The sequence below is a fragment of the Giraffa tippelskirchi genome, chromosome 5 (assembly GCF_054371585.1).
Source record: "Giraffa tippelskirchi isolate mGirTip1 chromosome 5, T2T-mGirTip1v1.2.pri, whole genome shotgun sequence".
NCBI classification, from domain to species: Eukaryota; Metazoa; Chordata; class Mammalia; order Artiodactyla; family Giraffidae; genus Giraffa; species Giraffa tippelskirchi.
Window position 1 is genome coordinate 88,259,319 of NC_137279.1, and position 26,937 is coordinate 88,286,255.

Here is a 26,937-nt window from a genome sequence, read left to right on the forward strand (position 1 = left end):
AAATGATTGCTTAAAGCATTACTTTGTTGTTGTTGTTGTTCACTTGCTAAGTCATGTCCAACTCTTTGTGACCCCACGGACTGCAGCACTTCAGGCTTCCCTGTCCATCACCAACTCCCAAAGCTTACTCAAACTCATGTCCATCGAGTCAGTGATGCCATCCAACCATCTCAACCTCTGTAGTCCCCTTCTCCTCCTGCCTTCAATCTTTCCCAACATCAGGGTCTTTGGATTGAGTCAACTCTTCACATCAGGTGGCCAAAGCATTGGAGCTTCAGTTTCAGCATCAGTTCTTCCAACAAATATTCAGGGTTGATTTCCTTTAGGATTGAATGGTTTAATCTCCTTGCTGTCCAAGGGACTCTCAATAGTCTTCTCCAGCACCACAGTTCAAAAGCATCAATTCTTTGGTGCTCAGCCTTCTTTATGGTCCGACTCTCACATCTGTACATGACTTCTGGAAAAACCATAGCTTTAACTATATGAACCTTTGTCTGAAAAGTGTCTCTGTGTTTTAATACACTGTCTAGATTTGTCATAGCTTTTCTTTTAATTTCATGGCTGCAGTCACCATCCACAGTGATTTTGGAGACTAAGAAAATAAAATCTGCCACTGTTTCCACTTTTTCCCCATTGAAGTTTTAAGCCAGCTTTTTCACTCTCTTCTTTCACTCTCATCAAGAGGTTCTCCAGTTCCTATTTGCTTCCTGACATTAGAGTGGTATCATTTTATTATCTGAGATTGTTAATTTTTCTCCTGGGGATCTTGTGATTCATCCAGCCCAGCATTTCACATGATGTACTCTGCATATAAGTTAAGTAAGCAGGGTGACAATATACAGCCTTGATGTACTCCTTTCCCAATTTTGAACCAGTCCATTGTTTCATGTCTGATTCTAGCTGTTGCTTCTTGATCTGCATACAGGTTTCTCAGGAGGCAGGTCAGGTGGTCTGGTATTCCCATCTCTTTAAGAATTTTCCACAATTTGTCAAGATCCATTCAGTGAAAGGCTTTAGCGTAGTCAATGAAGCAGAAGTAGATGTTTTTCTGGAATTCCCTTTCTTTCTTTATGATCTATTTACCAGTTCAACTAATGTGTAGAAACTTTATCTGTACTAGATTCCTTTACCATCACTCCTTAATATCTTATCTTAAATAAAACCTCTCCATACAATGAGAATCATGTCAGGTAAAGTTATAATTTTTGCTTCAATTATCAGACATAATTTAGAAAACTCCAGAGGGGAAGGATAAGAAAGTACCTATTTGTCCAGTGGTTAGGACTCAGTGCTTACACTGCAAGGGCTGGGTTCAATCCCCGGTTAGGAACTAAGATCTTGCAAGCTGCATGGAGTGGGAAAAAAAAAAAGGAAAGAAAAGAGAAAGATAGTCCATTATATTTTCTCATATATTTTTATTCTTCCCATTGCTCTTTCTTTATATATGCTTGATGTTACCAGTTTCTTTCTTTTTTCTTTCTGTTTCTAGATATTCCTTTAGCCATTCTTTTAGGGTAGGTCTGTTGGTGACAAATTATGTTAGTTTTCCCTCACATTGAGGATGTCTTGATTTCACCTTCATTTCCTGGGTATAGAATTCTAGATTGACAATTCTTTTCTTTCAGCACTTGAAAAACATTATGTTACTTCTCTTGCCCATATTGGTTTCTGATGAGAAATCAGCAGTCCTTTAAATTACTTTCCTCTGTAGTTTATGTGTTGTTTCTCTTTGTTATGAAGATTTTTTTTTCTTTTTTGTTAGCTTTCAGCTGGTTGATATTAATGTGTTTTGGTATGTATTTCTTTGAGTTTCTCCTGTTTGGGGTTTATTCAGTTTATTGAAACCGTAGGTTTGTGCCTTTTGCCAAATTTGGAGAAATTTCAATGTTTCTTTGAATACTTTTTCTTGAGACAAGAAAAATAAAAAATATGTGTGGCTTATAAGAGGAGAGACAAATTATCATATTTTCAGATCATATTACTGCTGATGTAGAAAATCCAAAGGAATTTGTAGACAAAGTATGAGAACTAATAAGGCAGTGAACAGGACTCAAGCAAACAACCATATTGTATACAAGATATTCCTCTCACTTGACGCTCACTTGTTTACTAATCTTGACCTAGTTCAGTTAAGAGACAAAGAGGTATTTTCCCCATGGTAACACAGCATTTTATTAGCAGAATGAAGATATTATGGCTTTTCTTGTCCTAGAAATGATCATGCTAAGGCTTCTGGGAAAATATGAAGAGAAAATATTTTTGAAATGGGAAGGGGCATGGATGGGGTGGAATGAGATCACTAAAAAAATTCCTAGGGATGCCCCATTAGGACACAACTGAAAAGAGGAATTTTAAAAAGTTTATGCTTTTAAAAACAGAAACTAATTACCTTTGAAAAGTGAAACTTAGCAGAGACTTATTCAGTAGTCACCCCCTCAAATATTCGTGGGATATTTTTGCTCATGGAACTCTGTTCTCTCTTGGTTTTCTCCTACCCCAGGCTTCTCTTATTATCCTTTACTCAATGTTGTAAATTTCTCCCATCTGTAAATATTGAAAAGTCTCTGAGTTCAGTCCTTGTTGTTATTGTCATTTAGTTGCTAAGTCATGTCTGACTCAGCGCAATCCCATGAACTCTAGGGTCACCTCTGTCCATGGGATTTCCCAGGCAAGAATACTGGAGTGGATAATCATTTCCTTCTTCAGGGGGTCTTCCCGACCCAAGGACTGAATCCATGTCTCCTGCTTGGAAGGCAGATTCTTTACCACTGAGCCACCCGGGAAGCCCTCAGTCCTTAGACTTACTCATTTCTTTATCTATCCCAATTCCTTAGTCTATCTCATTCAGTCTCCTGATTTGAAATGCCCAATTTTATTTCCAGCCCTGACTTTTTCCTTAATTCTTGTCTTGTATATTCAGCCACTTACTCAGCATCTCCATTTGAATGTCTAACAGGTATCTAAATGCCAAATCAAACTGTTGCTTCCCTATCCTTTATTACTTTATCCACCTATCTTCATCTCAATAAATTGTCACTCATTCTTCAAGTTTTCAAGCCAAAAAATTTTAATTATTCTTGACTCCACTTTCTCATATGCTATGTCCATTTATCAAAAAAATCTATTGGCTCTACCTTGGAAAATACCCAGAACCTAATCACTTCTTATCACCTTTACCAACCTTTGCCAACACCATCTCCTCCTGCACTATTGCTGCAGCTACCTAACAAATCTCCTTACTTGTACCTTGGCCCTCTGTAATCTACTCTTCACAGACCACTAGAGTGATATTTATAACATATAAATCAGATCATCTCATTTCTCTGCTTGCCAGTTGTTTCCTATATTACTTGGGATAAAGTACAAACTCCCTTTCAGGGCTTCTAATTAGGTAGGCGTGATAGCCCTGGGCTACCTTCTGATACAATTTCCTAGCTCTTTCCCCAACTTATTTCACGTCTATCACACTCACCACCTCATTGTTCCTAAAATGCTCCACCACACTCCCACCTCAAGGTCTTTGCAGTAGAAGAAAGCTCTTCTCCCAGATGCCCACATGCCTATCTCTTCCTTAAGATTCACTAAATGTTACCTATTAAAGAGAGCCCCCTGATCCCCTTGATATAACAACACTCCTTAATCTTTTACTCTCTATCTCTTTATCCTGCTTTATTATTTTTTCCTATGAAAAATTAATAGATAGAAATCTCAATTAGAGTTGAGATACCAGAAGGGGGATCTCTCATGTCCTGAGATGAAAACAAAGCCCAAGAGGGAAAAAGAAAGACTTACTTCATGAACTTTGTTTAGAGCAGCCCTGCCAAATTATCTTTACTCTTTTTAAAAGCATTCTCCTTCTTTGGCTGTGTGGGGACTTGCACATGGCTTGCCGTGATTGCAGACCCCAAATTTCAACTTTCTACTAATTTCTAAATAAACCCATCTTTGCTAGAGAAATATTAGGCAATCTATCTATTTCAGGTCAACATTCTATAGGATCTACCATGCTAAAATTTAAGGGTTCTAAGAAGAGAGACTTTCTTTGCTTGTTCATAACTCTGTTCTCAGAACTGGAATAGTGCTGGGTACACAGTAGATCTTCAACACATAGTTGAATAAATGAGTGAGTGTCAGGAGCATTAAGAGTTGAGTAATTATGAGTGATACCCAGCATTTCCCTCTTTCTATTTGGAAAGTAAAATTGAGAGCAGAAAAGGTATGGTATTTCTTAGGATCTCAGTTCTCAGCCTTCTGTGAAGATTGGTAAAGTGGCAGAGAAGAATGTGAAGGGAAGACTGCCTCAGTCTACAGAGGTGAGAGAAAATTTATTAAAAAATAGAATGCTTGTATATTTCCAAAAGGAAATCTATGTCATCTGAAAGTGAGAAACGGTTATTGCTTTAAACCATGACTGTATTGTTAGGACTCACTTATTTTAAAAACAGCCTTTCAATAGTATCTTATTTTCAAAACATCGATAATTATAGTATAGTCCCACCAATCATCGTGGCATGTCCTTTGGGGAAGGGATCTCTGGGAATGAGGGTAACCTGTTTCTTTTGCCAATTACCATGGCCAGACCACTCCACCCCTACATGCTGACCCCAAACACCAAATGACCTACAACAAGTACTGTGGTGAAGGGTCCTGAACCAAAACCCTGGTGCTCCTCATTTGTCATTAACATAACTTGTGTCACTCATTGTTTTATCTGTTGAAAATACAGTTGAAAGACTTTTCTTCTTTCAAATAAACCATGCTTTATTGGGGAACTCCACATATAAGGCAACAGTTACAAAGCAGAGGGCAAGGACTGCAATGGATAAAGTCTAAGGGGCTTTTGGAGTACAGAGTATTTCTAGTAAAAACTGCCTCCTCTTAATGACCTCATGGGTTGTTGTAGAGTCAAAATTATAGAATGAATGTGAAAGCACTTTGTAACTCTAAAGGGTAATACTATTATGACTGCAAGACATTGCTCCTGCTTTAATGGATGGTAATTTCCAAATGTGGTTGGAAGACAAAACAATTACAAGTTTTCTCTGCAGCTCTCCATTCAATCCCTTTGAGAAGATGGGACATAGGAGGGGAAATGATATAAGAAATGCTCAATGTGCTCTTTGTCAGTCCATTTACCCAGAGATTGTCCACAGTTCTTGTTACTCACAGTACAGCCCTCCTTCTCACTTCCCCTGGTATAACTCCTGCCTCTCTCTCTCTCTCTCTCTGGAAGTATTACCCAGTGAGTAGGTGAGCACACAGATGCTCCAGCCACATTTCCTAGACTTGAGTCCTGATTATGTCCCTTCTCCCTGTTTAGTCTTGGCCACAATGACTTTAATGCTCTATGCCTCAGTTTACTCACATGAGAAATGGGGATAACTATAGTTCTTAGTCCACAAGATTATAAATATTAAAAGAGATAATGAGGAACTTCACTTGTGGCCTTGTGGCTAAGATTCCATGCTCCCAGTGCAAAAGGCTTGTGTTCAATTCTGGTCAGGTAACTAGATCTGACATGCAGCAACTGAGTTTGCATGCTGCAACTAAAGATCTCACAACCACAATGAAGATCCTGCATGCTGCAACTAAGACCTGGTGCAACCAAATAAATAAATAAATATTTAAAAATAAATAAAAATAAAAAATAAATGTGTTAAAAAGGAGATAATAGATACTAAAGTGGCATAGAGACTACCTCCTAGTAAGTCCTTAGTAAACATTAGCTATTATGTTAATTAATTCATTTAAAATGTCTGCTAATCAGTTACAAAGAACCAGGCCTTGAGCCTTAAACATAAATAGACAAAGTCTCAGTCTTTATGTGAGGAATGCTGGTGAGCCATACACCAACTGTACATCTCCACTTGCCCTCTGTCCTCTGTGTTGATGTTCCAGCTTCCTCCCCACTGAAGAAAAGCCACCTGACCCCTTCAGACAGGCCATAGCACTCCTAACAGATACCTCATCTCCAATTCCCTGACTCTTTGCTGCTCTCTGCTGGCAGATATGTGTGCCATGTGCCAGGCTTACATAAGAGGATGGGGGGAAGTAGGTGGGAGACCAAAGGTGTGTGTAAGGTGACAAACATGGAGATGTCTGCTATACCTAGTCTCTGCTTTCACATAGCTCATGCCACCAATTATAAGTTCTGACACTATATTCATATACAGCTGTCCCTTGGTATCATGGGGAGGTGGTGGTGGTGCTGGGTCTAGGACTGCCCACCTCATACCAAAATGCCCTGGATTCTCAAGTCCCTTAATCACCCTTGGTATCTGCATGTTCTGGAATCACAGATATGGAAGGCTGACTGTAATATAAATCTTTTTCAAAAAAGGTAGGGAGTCAGGGGGAACTTATTAGAAGGTCAACATTTGTCAGTTACTTAGCTGTGCAAATTAGTATAAAGAGACTTACATATCACTTTGGGAGCCATTTTGTGGAAATTAAGGGTGATTTTTATATAAAATACTATATTTTGAAGTAAAGAAGACAGGCTAAGTTAGCACATTAAGATGATTATCACACCAAATCGATACAAGACTAGAAAGCACACTGGAAGAGCTTGCCACCATGTGCCCCTGACAAGCTGTGACCAGCTCTGATCTCATATAAGTTGTTGGTATTGACTCCACAGCTAAACTCAGCAAATGAATACAGTTAGTAAAAACTCTCAAAAAGAACACAAATGTATTGTGGATTAGCAAGTATATAGAAAAGTTCCGTCTTAGAAGAGACAAGGAGTAACATTAACATGGTGGTATATTTCAGTGTAGCTGATTTACGATGTTGTGTTACTTGCTGCTCTACAGCAAAGTGAATACGTTATACATGTATCCACTCTGCATTAAATTCCTTTTCCATGTAGGCCACCACATAGTATTGAGTAGAGTTCCCTGTGCTGTATAGCGGGTCCTTATCAGTTATCTATTTTATATATAGTAGTATGTATATGTCAAACTCAGTTTCCCAATTTATTTTTCCCCTTTTCTCTTCCCCAGTAACCACAAGACTGTTTTATACCTCTGTTACTCTATTTATTTTGTAAGTAAGTTCATTCATATCATTTTTTAGATTCCACATATAAGTGATATCATATGATATTGTTTGTTTTTGCTTTTGTTGTTCATGCTATTGCTGTCATATTAAAAAAAAATCATTATCAACACCAACGTTAAGGAGATTTTCCTCTATGTTTTCTTATAGGAGTATATCTATCTTCTCTGTCTGACTTACTTTACTCACTATGACAACCTCTGGGTCCATCCATGTTGCTGCAAATAGCATGATTTTGTTCTTTTTATGGCTAATATTCCATTGCATATATGTACTACATCTTCTTTATCCAATCGTCTGTTGATGGATTTTTAGGTTGCTTCCATATCATGGTTATTGTAAATATTGCTGCAATGAACAAATGGTGTGTGGGTTGCACGAATTTCTTAAATATTTAGATGTTAATCCCTTATCAGATAGATAATATGCAAATACTTACTCCCATTCGGTAGGTTGCCTTTTCAATTAGCTGATGGTTTCTTTTGCTGTACAGAAGCTGTCTAGTTTGATGTAGCCCCACTTGTTTATTTTTGCTTTTGTTATTTGTGCTACTGCTGTCATATTTAAAAAAACCATTACCAAAGCAATTTCAAGGAGATTTCCCCCTATGTTTTCTTATAGGAGATTCACAGTTTTGTATTTAAATCTTTAATCCATTTTCAGTTTTTGTGAGTGGTATAAGGTAGGGATCTAATTTCATTCTTTGACATGTGAATAACCAGTTTTCCCAGCACCATTTATTGAGGACTGTGCTTCTCCCATTGAGCAGTCTTGGCTCCTTAGTCAAATATTAGTTGACTGTATTTACATGGATTTATTCTTGGATTCTCAGTTCTTTTCCACTGGTCTATATGTTTGTTTTTTTATGCCAGTACAGTATAGTACAGTGTTTTGCTTACTATGGCTTTGTAATAAAGTTTGAAATCAGACATGTGTTGTCTCCAACTTTGTTCTCCTTTCTCAGGATTGCTATGTATACTTTCTCAGGATTGCTATGGTCTTGCGGTTTCATGTAAATTTTTCTATTTCTGTGAAAAATGCTATTGGAATTTTGTTAGGGATTGTACTGAATCTATAGGTGGTTTTGGGTAATGTGAATATTTTAACAATATTAAATCTTCCAATTCATGAACACAGAATTTTTTTGTGTGTCTTCAATTTCTTTCATCAAAATCTTATAATTTTCAGTACACAAATCTACCCCTTGTTAAATTTGCTCCTAAATAGCTCATTATTTTTTATTCTATCACAATTAAGATTGTTTTCTTTATTTTTTGGTTAGTTCATTGTTACATAAAAATGACTCATGATTTTCCCTCGCCAAGCAAACCAAAGGTATACTCATAAAACAGCTCCTGACATGTTCATAGTCATCAAATGAATAGCTCAAATGATTCTTCAGGAAGATTGATGTACAATAAAATTTTGTGGCTAGTGAAAAAATGCAATGTTGATTGTTGATTTTGTATACTGTAACTTAGCTAAATTCCTTTATTAGTTTTAATAGTTTTTTGGTGGAGTCTTTAAGACAATTTAGACAAATTTACTTCTTGCTTTCCAACTGGATACATTTATTTCTTCTTCTTGCCTAATGGATCTGGCTAGGACTTTCAGCTCTAATGTGAATGAGAGTGGTTTGTATGGGCACCATTGTTTTGTTCTTAGTGTTGTCAGGAAAGCTTTCAACCTTTCACCATTGAGTGTAATGTTAGCTGTGATTTTGTCATATATGGCCTTTCTTTTTTATTTATTTATTTAATTTTTAATAAATTTATTTATTTTAGTTGGGGGCTAATTACTTTACAATATTGTAGTGGTTTTTGCCATACATTGACATGAATCAGCCATGGGTTTACATGCGTTCCCCATCCTGAACCCCCCTTCCACCTCCCCCCCCATGCCATCCCTCTGGGTCATCCCATTGCCCCAGCCCTGAGCATTTGTCTCATGCAGCGAACCTGGAATGGTGTTTTGTTTCACATATGATAATATACATGTTTCAATGCTATTGTCCCAGAACGTCCCACCCTCACCTTCTCCCTCAGAGTCCGTAAGACTGTTCTATGCATCTGTGTCTCTTATTCTGTCTCACATATAGGGTTATCGTTACCATCTTTCAAATTCCATATATATGCATTAGTATACTGTATTGGTGTTTTTCTTTCTGGCTTACTTCACTCTGGATAATGGGCTCCAGTTTCATCCATCTCAATAGAACCCATTCAAATGTATTTTTTTTAATGGCTGAGTAATATTCCATTGTGTATATGTACCACAGCTTCCTTATCCATTCGTCTGCTGATGGACATCTAGGTTGCTTCCATGTCCTGGCTATTGTAAACAGTGCTGCGATGAACATTGGGGTACACACGTCTCTTTCAATTCTGGTTTCCTCAGTGTGTATGCCCAGCAGTGGGATTGCTGGGTCATATGGCAGTTCTATTCCCAGTTTTTTAAGGAATCTCCACACTGTTCTCCATAGTGGCTGTACTAGTTTGCATTCCCACCAACAGTGTAAGAGGGTTCCCTTTTCTCCACACCCTCTCCAGCATTTATTGCTTGTAGACTTTTGGATAGCAGCCAACCTGACTGGTGTGAAATGGTACCTCATTGTGGTTTCGATTTGCATTTCTCTAATAATGAGTGACGTTGAGCATCTTTTCATGTGTTTGTTAGCCATCTGTATATCTTCTTTAGAGAAATGTCTGTTTAGTTCTTTGGCCCACTTTTTGATTGGGTCGTTTATTTTTCTGGAATTCAGCTGCAGGAGTTGCTTGTATATTTTTGAGATTAATTGTTTGTCTGTTGCTTTGTTTGCTATTACTTTCTCCCATTCTGAAGGCTGTATTTTCACCTTGCTTACAGTTTCCTTTGTTGTGCAAAAGCTTTTAGGTTTAATTAGGTCCCATTTGTTTATTTTTGCTTTTATCTCCAATATTCTGGAAGGTGGGTCATGGAGGATCCTCCTGTGATTTATGTCGGAGAGTGTTTTGCCAATGTTTTCCTCTGGGAGTTTTATAGTTTCTGGTCTTACGTTTAGATCTTTAATCCATTTTGAGTTTATTTTTGTGTATGGGTTAGGAAATGTTCTAGTTCCATTCTTTGACAAGTGGTTGACCAGTTTTCCCAGCACCATTTGTTAAAGAGATTGTCTTTCCCCATTGTATATTCTTGCCTCCTTTGTCGAAGATAAGGTGTCCATAGGTGCGTGGGTTTATCTCTGCGCTTTCTCTTTTGTTCCATTGATCTATATTTCTATCTTTTTGCCAGTTCCATACTGTCTTGATGACTGTGGCTTTGTAGTAGAGCCTGAAGTCAGGCAGGTTGATTTCTCCAGTTCCATTCTTCTTTCTTAAGATTGCTTTGGCTATTCGAGGTTTCTTATATTTCCATACAAATTGTGAAATTATTTGTTCTAGTTCTGTGAAAAATACCATTGGTAGGTTGATAGGGATTGCAATGAATCTATAGATTGCTTTGAGTAGTATACTCATTTTCACTATATTAATTCTTCCAATCCATGAACACGGTATATTTCTCCATCTGTTTGTGTCCTCTTTGATTTCTTTCATCAGTGTTTTATAGTTTTCTATATATAAGTCTTTTGTTTCTTTAGGAAGATATATTCCTAAGTATTTTATTCTTTTTTTGCAATGGTGAATGGTATTGTTTCCTTAATTTCTCTCTCTGTTTTCTCATTATTGGAGTATAGGAATGCAAGGGATTTCTGTGTGTTAATTTTATATCCTGCAACTTTACTATATTCATTGATTAGCTCTAGTAATTTTCTGGTACAATCTTTAGGGTTTTCTATGTAGAGGATCATGTCATCTGCAAACAGTGAGAGTTTTACTTCTTCTTTTCCTATCTGTATTCCTTTTATTTCTTTTTCCACTCTGATTGCTGTGGCCAAAACTCCCAAAACTATGTTGAATAGTAGTGGTGAAAGTGGGCATCCTTGCCTTGTTCCTGACTTTAGGGGAAATGCTTTCAATTTTTCACCATTGAGGATAATGTTTGCTGTGGGTTTGTCATATATAGCTTTTATTATGTTGAGATATGTTCCTTCTATTCCTGCTTTCTGGAGGGTTTTAATCATAAATGGATGCTGAATTTTGTCAAAGGCTTTTTCTGCATCTATTGAGATAACCATATGGTTTTTTTCTTTCAATTTGTTAATGTGGTGTATTACATTGATTGATTTGCGGATGTTAAAAAAACCTTGCATTCCTGGGATAAAGCCCACTTGGTCATGATGTATGATCTTTTTAATATGATGTTGGATTCTGTTTGCTAGAATTTTATTAAGGATTTTTGCATCTATGTTCATCAGTGATATTGGCCTGTAGTTTTCCTTTTTTGTGGCATCTTTGTCTGGTTTTGGAATTAGGGTGATGGTGGCCTCATAGAATGAGTTTGGAAGTTTACCATCTTCTGCAATTTTCTGGAAGAGTTTGAGTAGGATAGGTGTTAGCTCTTCTCTAAATTTTTGGTAGAATTCCACTGTGAAGCCGTCTGGTCCTGGGCTTTTGTTTGCTGGAAGATTTCTGATTACAGTTTCGATTTCCGTGCTTGTGATGGGTCTGTTAAGATCTTCTATTTCTTCCTGGTTCAGTTTTGGAAAGTTATACTTTTCTAAGAATTTGTCCATTTCTTCCAAGTTGTCCATTTTATTGGCATATAGCTGTTGGTAGTAGTCTCTTATGATCCTTTGTGTTTCTGTGGAGTCTGTTGTGATCTCTCCATTTTCATTTCTAATTTTGTTGATCTGATTCTTCTCCCTTTGTTTCTTGATGAGTCTGGCTAATGGCTTGTCAATTTTGTTTATCTTCTTGAAAAACCAGCTTTTAGTTTTGTTGATTTTTGCCATGGTCTCTTTTGTTTCTCTTGCATTTATTTCTGCCCTAATTTTTAAGATTTCTTTCCTTCTACTAACCCTGGGGTTCTTCATTTCTTCCTTCTCTAGTTGCTTTAGGTGTAGAGTTAGTTTATTTATTTGATTTTTTTCTTGTTTCTTGAGGTACGCCTGTATTGCTATGAATCTTCCCCTTAGCATTGCTTTTACAGTGTGCCATAGGTTTTCGGTTGTTGTGTTTTCATTTTCATTCGTTTCTATGCATTTTTTTATTTCTTTTTTGATTTCTTCTGTGATTTGTTTGTTATTCAGAAGCGTGTTGTTTAGCCTCCATATGTTGGAATTTTTAATAGTTTTTCTCCTGTAATTGAGATCTAATCTTACTGCATTGTGGTCAGAGAAGATGGCTGGGATGATTTCAATTTTTTGGAATTTACCAAGGCTAGATTTATGGCCCAGGATGTGATCTATCCTGGAGAAAGTTCCGTGTGCACTTGAGAAAAAGGTGAAATTGATTGTTTTGGGGTGGAAAGCCCTGAAAATATCAATTAAATCTAATTTGTCTATTGTATCATTTAAAGTTTGTGTTTCCTTGTTAATTTTCTGTTTAGTTGATCTATCCATATGTGTGAGTGGAGTATTAAAGTCTCCCACTATTATTGTGTTATTGTTAATTTCCCCTTTCATACTTGTTAGTATTTGCCTTATATATTGTGGTGCTCCTATGTTGGGTGCATATATATTTATAATTGTTACATCTTCTTCTTTGATTGATCCTTTGATCATTATGTAGTGTCCTTCTTTGTCTCTTTTCACAGCCTTTATTTTAAAGTCTATTTTATATGAAATGAGTATTGTGACTCCTGCTTTCTTTTGGTCTCCGTTTGCATGAAATATGTTTTTCCATCCCTTCACTTTCAGTCTGTATGTGTCCCTAGTTTTGAGGTGGGTCTCTTGTAGACAGCATATATAGGGGTCTTGTTTTTGTATCCATTCAGCCAGTGTATGTCTTTTGGTTGGGGCATTCAACCCATTTACATTTAAGGTAATTATTGATAAGTATGGTCCCATTGCCATTTACTTTGTTGTTTTGAGTTCATGTTTAAACATTCTTTCTGTGTTTCCTGTTTAGAGAAGATCCTTTAGCATTTGTTGGAGAGCTGGTTTGGTGGTGCTGAATTCCCTCAGCTCTTGCTTGTCTGTAAAGCTTTTGAATTCTCCTTCATATCTGAATGAGATCCTTGCTGGGTACAGTAATCTGGGTTGTAGATTATTCTCTTTCATTACTTTAAGTATGTCCTGCCATTCCCTTCTAGCCTGAAAAGTTTCTATTGAAAGATCAGCTGTTATCCTTATGGGGATCCACTTGTGTGTTATTTGTTGTTTTTCCCTTGTTGCTTTTAATATTTGTTCTTTGTGTTTGATCTTTGTTAATTTGATTAATATTGGGGTGTTTCGCCTTGGGTTTATCCTGTTTGCGACTCTCTGGGTTTCTTGGACTTGTGTGACTATTTCCTTCCCCATTTTAGGGAAATTTTCTACTATTATCTCCTCAAGTATTTTTTCATGGCCTTTCCTTTTATCTTCTTCTTCTGGGACTCCCATGATTCAAATGTTGAGGCGTTTCATATTGTCCCAGAAGTCCCTGAGGTTTTCCTCATTTCTTTTGATTCTTTTTTCCTCTCTGATTCGTTTATTTCCACCATTCTATCTTCTACCTCACTTATTCTATCTTCTGCCTCCGTTATTCTACTGTTGGTTCCCTCCAGAGTGTCTTTTATCTCCTTTATTTCATTATTCATTATATATTGACTGCTTTTTATTTCTTCTAGGTCCTTGATACACATTTCTTGCATCTTCTTAATCCTTGTCTCCAGGCTATTTATCTGTAACTCCATTTTGTTTTCAAGATTTTGGATCATTTTTATTATCATTATTCTAAATTCTTTTTCAGATAGATTCCCTATCTCCTCCTCTTTTGTTTGGTTTGGTGGGCATTTATCATTTTCCTTTACTTGCTGAGTATTTCTCTGCCTTTTCATCTTGTTTAGATTGCTGTGTTAGGCGTGGCCTTTCTGTATTCTGGTAGTTTGAAGTTCCTCTTTATTGTGGAGGTTCCTCACTGTGGGTGGGGTTGGACAGGTGGCCTGTCAAGGCTTCCTGGTTGGGGGAGCTTGTGTCGGTGTTCTGGTGGGTGGAGCTGGATTTCTTCTCTCTAGAGTGCAATGGAGTGTCCAGAATTGAGTTTTGAGATGTCTATGGATTTGTTGTGACTCTGGGCAGCCTGTATATTGATGCTCAGGGCTATGTTCCTGCATTGCTGGAGAATTTGTGTGGTATGTCTTGCTCTGGAACTTATTGTCTCTTGGGTGGAGGTTGGTTTCAGTGTATATGTGGAGGCTTTTGAATGATCTGTTGTTAATTAATGTTTCCTCTGGCTTTCAGTCTTATTCTTGCAGTAGCCTCAAGACTTCTCCATCCATACAGCATCAATAATAAAACTTTTAGGTTAATGGTGAAGATTCTCCACAGTGAGGGATACCCAGAGAGGTTCACTGAGTTACATGGAGAGGTGGGGGGGGGGGGGTTGAGGTGACCAGGAGGAGAAGAGGGGGACTCAAACGTGGAGAGAGCAGTCTAGCCAGTAAGCACTTCCCTCTGTGCTCTCCACAGTCTGGAACCCTCAGAGTGATTCACAGAGATACATAGAGAGGGGGGAGGAAGGTAATAGAGGTGAGCATGAAAAGAAAGGGAGGAATCAAGAGGGGAGAGAGAGATCTGGGCAGTATTCTGTTCCTGAAGTGTTCTCCGGTGCCCAGAACACCCTCAGAGATTCACAGATTTGGGTTGAGAAGAGAAGGAGGAGGGTGGGAAATAGAGGTTCCCTGGGGGAGAAGAAAGAGCGTCAATAGGGGGAGAGAGTAATCAAGCCAGTAATCACACTTCTGAGTAAAAATGGGTACTAAAGATTGGGTTCTTATATGTACAAAATTGATATCAACTATGTAAAACAAAGATTAAAAATCTAGAGTAGAGGTTAGACTCTTATAAAAAATACAATATAAAAAAAGAAAAAAGAAAACAATATAAAAAGAAAAAGCAATAAAACAGTAAAAAAAGAAACAGTAAAAAAAGTAAAACAGGAAAAAAAAGTAAAAAAAGAAAACACTAAAAGTATAAGATACATGTATGCAGTTTGCTTTAAAAATAGGGTTGTTTTTTTTTTTTTGCAAGGTAATAGTGGGTTAAGAAAATAAAAATTAAAGGTGTAATAGAGGACTTAAAGAAAAAAGAAAGAAAAAACATGTTAAAAAAATTAAAAAAAAAAAGATGATAGTAAAAATATATCCAGGACTTTCTCTGGAGCTGTTGTGAGCAGTGTGGGGTCTGTTCAGTTTCAGATAGATCCTTGTTCCTGCTTATACTTTTCAAGATCTATAGGCCCCTTTCAACGCAGTCGGTGTTAACTAAAGGGATTTTAATCTGTTGCCCTTCACTTCCAAAGCTCTTCCTTCTGTTTATCTGGCTTCTGTTTAGAGGTCTCTTCAGTGTCTAATTTCCGCCCTACCACAAAGGGGCGGAGGTGGTCTCTTTAGGTTCGCTTGTTCAGTTGTGCTGTGGGGAGGAAGGAACACTGCAAACCAATATCACCGGCGTGTGTGTGGAGAGCTCGCAGCGTCTCGGCTGCACTGGGTTTGCCCCCCGCTCACGGCGTGTGTGCTTTCCCAGTCTGCCTTGCTCAGGCTTCAGGTTACTTGGCCGGGGAGTGGGCCCTGAGATGCGCGCACTTCCCAGGTCTAAGCCGTTCAGGTTCAGGTTCCCGGGTACTCCACAAAGGCGCAGACTCGGTTGGGCCCGTGGTTTGTGCCATTCCCGGTCGGAGCAGCTCAGGCGGCCAGGAGTTTGGCGAACGCACTCTCCCTTGTTGGGGCGGTGCGGCTTATCACCTCCCTGGTCCCCCCCCTCAGTTTACGGGCGCGCCCGGCTCCGGTGTGCTTTGTGTCAGTTCTAGGGAGCTGGTCTCTGGCTGCGACCCTCCCGGCAGCTGTCGACCCTCTGGGATATCAGGCAGTCTTTGCTTAGAAACTGGAAGCCTGTTTGCAGTTTCGTAGGGTGTGCCCTCTCTGGGGCTGAGTTTGCCCCTTTCCGGCTCTGGCTGGTCCCACCTGCTCTCTGTGTCCGGCGGGGGATGGGGCGATCCGCAGCCGGCTAGCTCTCCTCTGGTATTGCTCAGTCCTTTGTTCTGTGAGCGGGCTGGCAGTGCCTTAGATTTGGGCTTTTCGCGGGATAGTTCTCTCTCTCTGGCTGTCCCACAGTTTAGGTTGCTATCTCACATTAGCTCCCTCAGATTGCCCTCAGGGCACTCGGGCCCGGTCCCTACCCTAAGCAGTGCCGCCGGCTCCTCTCCGTTCAGCCCCCACTTGCTGGTGGCAGATGCGAGCGTCTGGGGTTCTTTGCTGGGAGTTGCCTTTAGGCACGTAATCTGTGGGTTTTATTTATTTTTTCTCCCGGTTATGTTGCCCTCCGAGATTCGAAATCTTCCCCCAAACCCGCAGGTGAGAGGGTTTCCTGGTGTTTGGAAATTTCTCCTCTTTTACGACTCCCTCCCCGGGACGGGTCTCCGTCCCTAACTCTTTTGTCTCTCTTTTTATCTTTTATCTTTTGTCCTACCTCCTTTTGAAGATAATGGGCTTTTTTTCCTGGATGCCTGATGTCCTCTGCCAGCGTCCAGAAGTTGTCTTGTGAAGTTTGCTCAGCGTTCAGATGTTCTTTCAATAAATTTGTGGGGGAGAGAGTGGTCTCTCCGTCCTATTCCTCCGCCATCTTAGCACAGATCTCCCATATATGGCCTTTCCTACATTGAGGTATATTACTTCTATACCCCATTTGTTGCGAGTTTTATTTTGAAAAAATGCTGATTTTTTTCAAATGTTTTTTCCTGCATCTATTAAGATGATTATATTATTTTTATCTTTCATCCTGTTAATATAATTTATCACATTTATTTACTCACATGTGTTGAAATCCTAGAGATAAATTCTGCTTGATCATGGTGTATAATTCTTTTAATATTTTGTTGAATTTGGTGTGCTAGTATTTTGTTGAGAATGTTTGCATCTATATTCATCAGGAATGTGGGCCTGTAGCTTTCTTTTCCTTTAGTTCCTTACTTGGTTTTGGTATCAGGGTAATGCTAGTGTAATAAAAATGAATTTAGGGATGTTCCCTCCTCTTCAATTTTTGAGGAAGAGTTTGAGAAGAATTACTGTTAATTCTTTTTTAAATGTTTGGTAGAAATCACCCGTGAAGCTGTCTGTTTGGTTTTTTCTATGTTGAGAAGTTTTTGATTACTGATTCAATCACCTTTCTTGTTATTGGTCCTTACAAATTTTCTGCATTTAGTCACTCAGTTGTATCCGACTCTTTGCTATCCCATAGATTGTAACCCACTAGGCTCCTCTGTCCATGGGGATTCTCCAGGCAAGAATTCTGGAGTGGGTTGCTGTGCCCTCCTCCAGGGAATCTTCCCAACCCAGGGATTGAATCCAGATCTCCTGCATTGCAGGCAGATTCTTTACAGTCTGAGTCACCAGGGAAACCTCCCTGAGATATTGGAGAAGTTCAAATTTTCTATCTCTTCATTATTCAGTCTTGACAGGTTGCACATTTCTGGGAATTTATTGATTGCCTCTGGGTTATCTAGTTCGTTGATGTATAGTAGTTCATAGCAGTCTCTTATGATGTTTTGTATTCCTGTGGTATCAGTTGTAATGTACACTACTTCATTTATTTTATTTATTTGAATCATCTTTCTTTTTTCCTTAGTCTAGATAAAGGTTTTTCTATCTAATCTTAAAGGGAGATGGCACATTTACTGAAACATACAAGAAGTTTACCTCCCAAGAACATAACAGCACAGTCAGAGTTGTAAACTATTCTACTCAAATAATGGGAGCAGTGGAGAGTGACTAGAGAATAGTGTGATAAATGAATGGAATATAATATCTTCCATAATATTCACAGAAAAGTAGAAAACCTTTGTTTTAACCCTATGGCTATGATTCCCACACCGATGATAAGCTTGTCTGCAATTCTGAAAGATCCAAAACGGGAGAAAGTGTTGGGATTTCAGTCTACATTTTCTCAACATCCAGAGAGTCTCTGTGAAGGTTAGCCAACTGTGAAGTTAGGGGGCAGTCCCTAAGACCTTTCTTACTTCTGATACTAGCTGAAAATTCAGGGGTTTCCCAAAACTGTACTCTATTTTGATAACTAATTAGAATTCACGTGAAGGTTCTTAATTTGTAACCAGGTGGAAATACCAGGCTCTCCAGGTGGTTCTGTACTCAAACCAAGGCAGCAGATATGAACCTCAGCATCACAGGCCCCTGTTAACAAGAACAGAACTGGACACAGGGAATTAGTGCACACAGCAGGGCTTGGTATTGAATCCTGGCTCTGCCCACACAGCCACTGTGTGAGCTTCTTGCTTTGCTGATCTTTCTGGGTCTCTCTCTCCATTTGTTAAAAGAAAATCCCTGAAAGCTTCTATACTCATGATTACAGTTTATTATAGGGAAAGGATACAGATTAAAATAAGCCAAAAGAAGAGAGGTTTCTGGCAGAGTCCAGAAGGATTTTAAACATGGATCTTCCAATAGTTCTTTGCCTTGGAGCCATGAACAGTGTTAACTCTTCCTGGCAATGATGTATGACAATACACATGAAGTATTGTCAATCAGAGATGCTTACTCCAGTCTTGGCGTCTACACTCAGTACTGTTGGGGTTCCATCGTTTAGGCTCCAATATGGTTGATTTCAATTTTCAGCCTTTCAGGAAATTGAGTTGATATGTATGAATGATCCAAAGCCCCCACCTTGAATCATATTTTTGATGTGGCTCAAATCTCCAGCCCTAAATCATATTATTATTATCTGGAGCTGCAAGCCCCCAGACACTCCTATCATGCTAGACAACATCCAACGGTTTAGAGATTACCTCTCAGAATTGGAGGAAAACCATCTTTGACTGGCCTTGCTTGTTAGAGAGAGAAAATTGTGTTAACCAGACAATAGTGAGGGTACAGTGAGGCCTTAAGATTTACTCACCTATTAAAGAACTATACATCGAGGAGGTAAATGGTGGTGATTTTAACAGTCAGCTGGATAGGGGAGCACCACAAAGGCTGAAAGTTCTACCTTCTGCCTCAAAAATGTCATAAAAGACTTGAATAACATGTACAGAGTTGAGGAAGTTGCAGGTGATGACCCAAGAACTCTATAGACATTTCAAGTTAACATTTGGTACCAGGAAAAAAGAGGAACATTCTTGGGTGCATGAAAAATATGCCACTCTTGTAAAGTTGTAACTGAATGAGCTAGATCCAATGCATGTTTAGACTGGTATGCCAATTGCCTATACTGATATCAACAATATCTTCTTTTAATAATTTTATTCTATAAATTTGTGGGTTTTTGCATCAATGCTATTCTAACATTACCATCTTGATATTAGAAAAATTCCATCATGAATATAAACATGATAGGGTGTAGATGAAGCCATAGAAAAAGAATAAATCATTTAGGGGCCATATGTGAGAAGAGAAAGGATGAAGGATACAATTCTGGGAACTACCAGTAATAAAAATGAACAAAAGAAATGAATCAGAGAGGTGAAATAAAACAGGAGTGGGAATTTTGGATTAGTAGATGCAAACTGTTACATATAGAATGGATGAACAATGAGGTCCTACTACCCAGCACAGAGAAATAACTCAATTATTGTTGTTTAGTTTCGAAGTCATGTCTGACTCTTTAGTGACCCCATGAACTATAGCCCACCATGTTCTTCTGATCATGGGATTTTCCAGGAAAGAATACTGCAGTGGCTCTCCATTTCCTTCTCCAAGGGATCTTCCCAACCCAGGGATTGAATCTGTGTCTCCTGCATTGGCATATGATTTCTTTTTACCACTGATCCACCAGAGAAACCCAACTATATTCAATATCCTGTGATAAATCCTAGGATAAGGTCCTCATTTTACCCCAAATAAAACTTAATTCAAAAAGAATATTAAAAGAATATCTATCTATTTATAGCTGAATCATTTTTTTCTACAGCAGAAATTAACACAACACTGTAAATTAACTATACTTCAAAAAAATAAATTTTAAAAAAGGTCTTGTGTGTATTTGTTTACAATTTTTTGTCAACAATATGTAACAGATTTCTTTTAGATCAATAAGTTCTTTTCTGTTTCATTCTGTATTATAGCCTCATATTGTCCCACAGCATATTAATACCATGATTTATTCTATTTCTTTATTTCTGTATCTATATGAGATGATAAGTGTTCCATCAATTTGTGTAATAATCATTCATGATGTATAAAAGTCAAATTTATGGTGTACTCCTTAAACTTATACAATGCTACATGTCAATTACAGCTCAATGAAACTTGAAGGTAAAAAAGAGCACTAATCCACAATGAGGGCTCCACCCTCATGATCTAAACATCTGCCAAAGGCCCCATCTTCTAGGAGATTGATGTTATTCAGTTGCTCAGCCATGTCTGAGTCTTTGCGACCCCATGAACTGCAGTACACCAGGCTTCTCTGTCCTTCACTATCTCCCAGAGTATGCTCAAACTCAAGTCCATTGAGTCAATGATGCCATCCAATCATCTCACCTTCTGTCGCCCCATTCTCCTCCTGTCCTCAATGTTTCTCAGCATCAGGGTCTTTTCCATGAGTTGGCTCTTCACATCAGGTGGCCAAAGTATTGGAGCTTCAGCTTCAGCATCAGTCCTTCCAATGAGATACAGGGTTGATTTCCTTTAGGATTGGCTGGTTTGATCTCCTTGCTGTCCAAGGGACTCTCAAGAGTCTTCTCCAACACCACAGTATGAAAGTCTCAATTCTTTGGCACTCAGCCTGCTTTATGGTCCAACTCTCACATCCATACAAGACCACTGGAAAGACCATAGCCTTGACTATACGGACCTTTTCAGCAAAGTGATGTCTTTACTTTTTAATACACTGTCTAGGTTTGTCATAGCTTTCCTGCCAAGAAGCAATCATCTTCTAATTTCATGGCTGCAGCCACTATTCACAGTGACTTTAGAGCCCCCCAAAAGGAAATCTACCACCGCTTCCACCTTTTCCCCTTATATTTGCCATGAATTAATGGAAACAGATGCCATGACCTTGGTTTTTTAATATTGACTTTTAAGCTGGCTTTTTCACTCTCCTCTTTCACCCTCATCAAGAGGCTCTTTAGTTCCTCTTCACTTTCTTCCATTAGAGTAGTATCATCTGCATTTCTGAGGTTGTTGATATTTCTCCTGGCAATCTTGATACCAGCTTTTGTAACTCATCCAGCTCAGCACACTTCATTATGTGCTCTGCATAAATGTTAAATAAACAGGACAATAACAACAACAAAAAAGCCTTGTCATACTCTTTTCTCAATCCTGAACCAGTCAGTTGTTTCGTGTAAGGTTCTAACTCTTTCTTCTTGACCTGCATACAGGTTTCTAAGGAGACAGGTGAGATGGTCTGTTATTCCCATCTCTTTAAGGGTTTTCCACAGTTTGTTATGACCCATACAGTCAAAGGCTTTAGAGTAGTCAATGAAACAGAAGTAGATATTTTTCTGGAATTCCCTTGCTTTCTCTATGATTCAGTAAATTTTGGCAATTTGAACTCTGCCTCTTCTAAACCCAGGTTGAACATCTGGGAGTTCTTGGTTTATGTACTGCTGAAACCTAGCTTGAAGGATTTTGAGCATACTCTTACTAGCGTGGGAGGTGAATGCAATTGTCTGGGAGTTTGAACATTCTTTAGTACTGTCCTGCTGAGGAATTGGGATGATGATTGACCTTTTCTAGTCCTGTGGCCACTGTTGGGTTTTCCAAATTTGTTAACATATTGGTGCAGCACTATAATAGAATCATCTTTTAGGATTTTAAATAACTCTGCTGGAATTCAATCATCTCAACTAGCTTTATTGGCAGCAGTGCTTCCTAAGGCCCACTTGACTTTACACTCCAGAATGTCTGGCTCTTGGGTGAGTGGCCACACCATCGTGGTTATCTGGGTCATAAAAATCTTTTTTGTGTAGTTATTCTATGTATTCTTGCCATCTCTTCTTGATCTTTTCTGCTTCTATTAGGTCTTTACTGTTTCTGTCCTTATTGTGCCCATCTTTGCATGAAATATTCTTTTGATATCTCCAATTTTCTTGAAGAGAACTTTAGTCTTGCCCTTTTTGTTGTTTTCCTCTATTTCTTTGCATTATTCATTGAAGAATGCCTTGTCTCTCCTTGCTATTCTCTGGAACTCTGCATTCAGTTGGGTATATCTTTCCCTTTCTCCCTTTCTTTTCACTTCTCTTCTTTCCTCAGGTATTTGTAATACTTTGCCTTCTTGCATTCTTTTCCTTTGGGATGGTTTTGTTCACTGCCTCCTATACAATATTATGAACTTCTGTCCATAGTTCTTTAGGCACACTATTTGCTAGATCTAATACCTTGACTCTATTCCTCACCTCCACTGTATAATCATAGAAGATTTGATTTCGATTGTCTCTGACCTAGTGGTTTTACCCACTTTCTTTAGTTTAAGCATGAATCTTGCCATAAGGAGCTGATGGTCTGAGCCACAAGGTCTTGTTTTTGCTGACTGTATACAGCTTCTCCATCTTTGGCTACAAAGAATGTAATTAATTCTATTTCAGTATTGACCATTTGGTGATGTCCATGTGTAAAGTCGTCTCTTGTGTTGTTGAAAAAGGGTTTTTCTATGACTAGTGCAGTCCCTTGGCAGAATCTGTTAGCCTTTGCCCTGCTTCATTTTGTATTCCAAGACTAAACTTCCCAGTTACTTCAGGTTATCTCTTGACTTCCTACTTTTGCATTTCCAATCCCCTATGGTGAATAGGACATCTTTTTTGGTATTAGTTCTAGGAGGTCTTGTAGGTCTTCATAGAACTGATCAACTTCAGCTTCTTCAGCACTGATATTTGGATTACTGTGATGTTGAATGGTTTTCCTTGGAAACGAACTGAGATCATTCTGTCGTTTTTGAGGTTGCACACAACTATCGCATTTCGGACTCTTTTGTTGATTTTGAGGGCTACTCCATTTCTTCTATGGGATTCCTTCCCACAATAGTAGATATAATGCTGTGCTGTGCTTAGTCACTCAGTCGTGTCCAACTCTTTGTGACCCCATGGACTGTAGCCCACCAGGCTCTTCTGTCTGTGAGAATTCTCCCAGCAAAGAATACTGGAGCAGGTTGCCATGCCATCCTCCAGGGGATCTTCCCAAGCCAGGGATCGAACCCAGGTCTCCCACATTGCAGGTGGATTCTTTACTAACTGAGCCACCACGGAATCTCAGATACAATGGTCATCTGAGTTAAATTCAGACGGACCATTCCCGTCCATTCTAGTTCACTGATTCCTAAGATGTTGATGCTTATTCTTGCCATCTCCTGCTTGACCACATCGAATTTACCTTGATTCATGAACCTAACATTCCAGGTTCCCATGCAATAATGTTCTTTACAGCATCAAATTTTACTTTCATTACCAGACACATCTAAACTGAGCACCATTTCTGCTTTGGCCAAACTGCTTCATTCTTTCTGTAACTATTAGTAATTGTCCTCTGCTCTTCCCCAGTAGCATATTGGACACCTTCGGACTAGGGGTGGGGGGCTCATCTTTTGGTATTATACCTTTTTGCCTTTTCATATAGTTCATGGAGTTCTTGTGGCCAGAATATTGGAGTGGTTTGCCATTCTTCAGTGGATCACATTTCATCAGCACTCTCCGCTATGACCCTGTCTGTCTTGGGTGGCCCTGCACGTCATGGCTCATAGCTTTGTTGAGTTACTCAAGCCCCTTCACTTCACAAAGGCAGTGATCTATGAAGGGGATCATACCAAGGTATTATACAGTTAAAGTTTTGATAGATAACACCAAATTTTCCTCCAAAAAGATTGTATCAATTTATACTCCCATGAACAGTGTATTTGTCTGGTTTCCTCTAGTTTTATCATCACTGGAATCTATCAATTAAATAATTTTTTCCAACTTGAAGGTAATATAAATATTTGTTTAATTTGATTTTCTCTGATTCCTAGTTTGAATGTGCATTTTTTATGCTTATTAAACATTTTCTTCTTCTTATACTATAAATTGCCTGTTTATATACTTTGCAATGGACACATCCCTGTAACAGAGCATTTCATTTCTGAAGCATCTAACATTGTAAACATCCCAGTTCTTTGGATTCTTTTTTTTTAATGTATTCTTAATTGGAGGATAATTGCTTTACAATGTTGTGTTCGTTCTACCATACAGCAATGTGAATCAGCCTTGAGTATACATCTGTCCCCTCCCTCTTAAAACTCTTTCCCATATCCCATCCCATTCCACCCCTCTAGGTTGTGTGAGTATGGGGTTGAGCTCCCTATGTTATATAGCAGCTTCCCATTAGCTATCTATTTTACATATGCTAATGTATATCTTTCAGTGCTAGTCTCTCAATTCATCCCACCCTCTCCCTCTCCCACTGTGTCCACAAGTCAGTTCTCTATGTCTACATCTCTGTTCCTTCCCTGCAATTAGGTTCATCTGTACCGTTTTCCTAGATTCTATATATGCACATGCATTAATATACAATACTTTTTCTCTTTCTGACTTACTTCACTCTCTATAATAGCCTCTAGGTTCATCCACCTCACTGTGAGCATGCACGCTAATTTGCCTTAGTCATGTCCAACTCTTTGCAACCCTGTGGACTGTAGCCCAGCAGGCTCCTCTGTCCGTGAGATTCTCTAGGAAAGAATACTGAAGTGCATTGTCATGCCCTCCTCCAGGGATCTTCCCAATCCAGGGGTTGAACTCACATCTCCTGCAGGCAGATTCTTTATTGCTGAACCACCAGGAAAGCCCCGTCCACCTCACTGACTCAAATTCATTTTTTTAAATGGCTGAGTAATATTCCATTGTATATATGTACCACAACTTCTTTATCCATTCAACTCTCGACAGACATCTAGGTTGCTTCCATGTTCCGGCTATTGCAAACAGTGCTGCAATGAAGCGGAGAAGGCACTGGCAACCCACTCCAGTACTCTTGCCTGGAAAATCCCATGGACGGAGGAGCCTGGTAGGCTGCAGTCCATGGGGTTGCGAAGAGTCAGACGCAACTGAGCGACTTCACTTTCACTTTTCACTTGCACGCATTGGAGAAGGAAATGGCAACCCACTCCAGTGTTCTTGCCTGGAGAATCCCAGGGACGGTGGAGCCTGGTGGGCTGCCCTCTATGGGGTCACACAGAGTCAGACACGGCTGAAGCGACTTAGCAGCAGCAGCAGCAGCTGCTGCATTGAAGACTGGAGTACATGTGTCTTTTTCAATTATGGTTTTCTCAGAGTATATGCCCAGGAGTAGGATTGTTGGGTCATATGATAGTTTTATTCCTAGCCTTTTAAAAGGAATCTCTATACTGTTTCCCAGAGTGACTGTATCAATTTACATTTTTACCAACATTGCAAGAGGGATTCCCTTTTTTCCACACCCTCTCCATCATTTATTGTTTTTAGATGTTTTGATGATGCCTATTCTGGCTGGTGTGATGTGATATTTCATTGTAGTTTTGATTTGCATTTCTCCAATAATGAGCAATGTTGAGCATCTTTTTATGTGCTTGTTGGCCAACTATATGTCTTTGGAGAAATGTCCTCTTAGGTTTCCCATCCATTTTTTGATTGATTGTTTTTCTGGTATTGAGCTTCATGAGCTGCTTATATATTTTGGAGACTAATCCTTTGTCAGCTGATCCATTTGCAATTATTTTCTCCCATTCTGAGGGCTGTCTGTCTTATTCATGGTTACTTTTGTTGTGCAAAAGCTTTTAAGTTTAATTAGGTCCCACTTGTTTCTTTTTCATTCCATTACTCTAGGAGGTGGGTCAAAGAAGATCTTGCTGTGATTTGTGTCACAGTGTTCTGCCTATATTTTCTTCTAAGGGTTTTATAGTTTCTGACGTTACATTTAGGTCTTTAATCCATTTTGGGTTTATTTTTGTGCATGGTGTTAGGAAGTGTTCTAATTTCATTCTTTTACAGGTAGTTGTCTAGTTTTCTCATTACCACTTATTGAAGAGGCTGTTTATACTTCATTGTATATTCTTGCCTCCCATGTCAAAGATAAGGTACACATAGGTATGTGGGTTAATCTCTGGGTTTTCTATTTTGTTCCATTGGAAAATATTTCTGTTTTTGTGCCAGTACCATATTGTCTTGATGACTGTAGCTTTGTAGTTTTGTCTGAAGTCAGGAAGGTTGATTCCTATTGCTTTGGATATTCAAAGTCTTTTGTGTTTCCATGCAAATTGTGAAATGTTTTGTTCTAGTTCTGTGATTTGGTAGGTATTTGATCTTTTTGTTGCAGTGCTGAATGGAATGATTTTATTAATTTCTCACTCCAGTTTTTTGTTGTTAGTGTATAGGAATGAAAGAGATTTCTGTGTATTGATTTTGTATCCTGTGAGTTTACTAAATTCATTGATTAGTTCTAGAACAACAACAACAAACCTCCCCAGATAATTGCAGAAAGCCAAAGTAGAAGTAGAGATACATAAAAGAAATAAATGTGTGATTTTTAGAAGGTTCCAAAAGCTTAAATGGCGATAACAATAAAAACAACAACCGCAGCAACAGAGAAAACAAAGAGGAGAAAAAAAAATCCAGGATCAACTACAGAATGAATCAAAATAAAGGAATAATAACGAATGCTTTTCTTGATTCTCAGCTGTCAGTGTCCTTTCCCCTGCTGTGAGCCACAGTCCACCTCCACCTTCTTAGGAAGCCCTCCAATACTGGAGAGGGCTGCACTCTGGACCTGCTGTGGGGCAGCTCAGATTCTGATCTGGCCCTACTTCTGTGTGTTCTTGCCGCCAAGGTCCACAGCTGCTTGAGATAGAGCATTTTCTTTTGTGGGAACACT

General features: G+C 38.8%; 1 protein-coding gene across 7 annotated transcripts in view; it reads left to right on the forward strand.

Moving 5' to 3' along the window:
* Positions 1–26,937, forward strand: part of CD48 (CD48 molecule) — an 85,918-nt gene that overhangs the window by 25,918 nt on the left and 33,063 nt on the right. For 3 of the 7 annotated variants that reach the window (XM_081491673.1, XM_081491674.1, XM_081491679.1), the window contains exon 1: positions 14,157–14,250. The exons of the other annotated variants lie outside the window; for them this stretch is intronic. The gene's annotated coding sequence lies outside the window, so the exon portion shown is untranslated. Of the gene's footprint in view, positions 1–14,156; positions 14,251–26,937 lie in introns of those variants that run through there. 7 annotated transcript variants of the gene reach the window in all.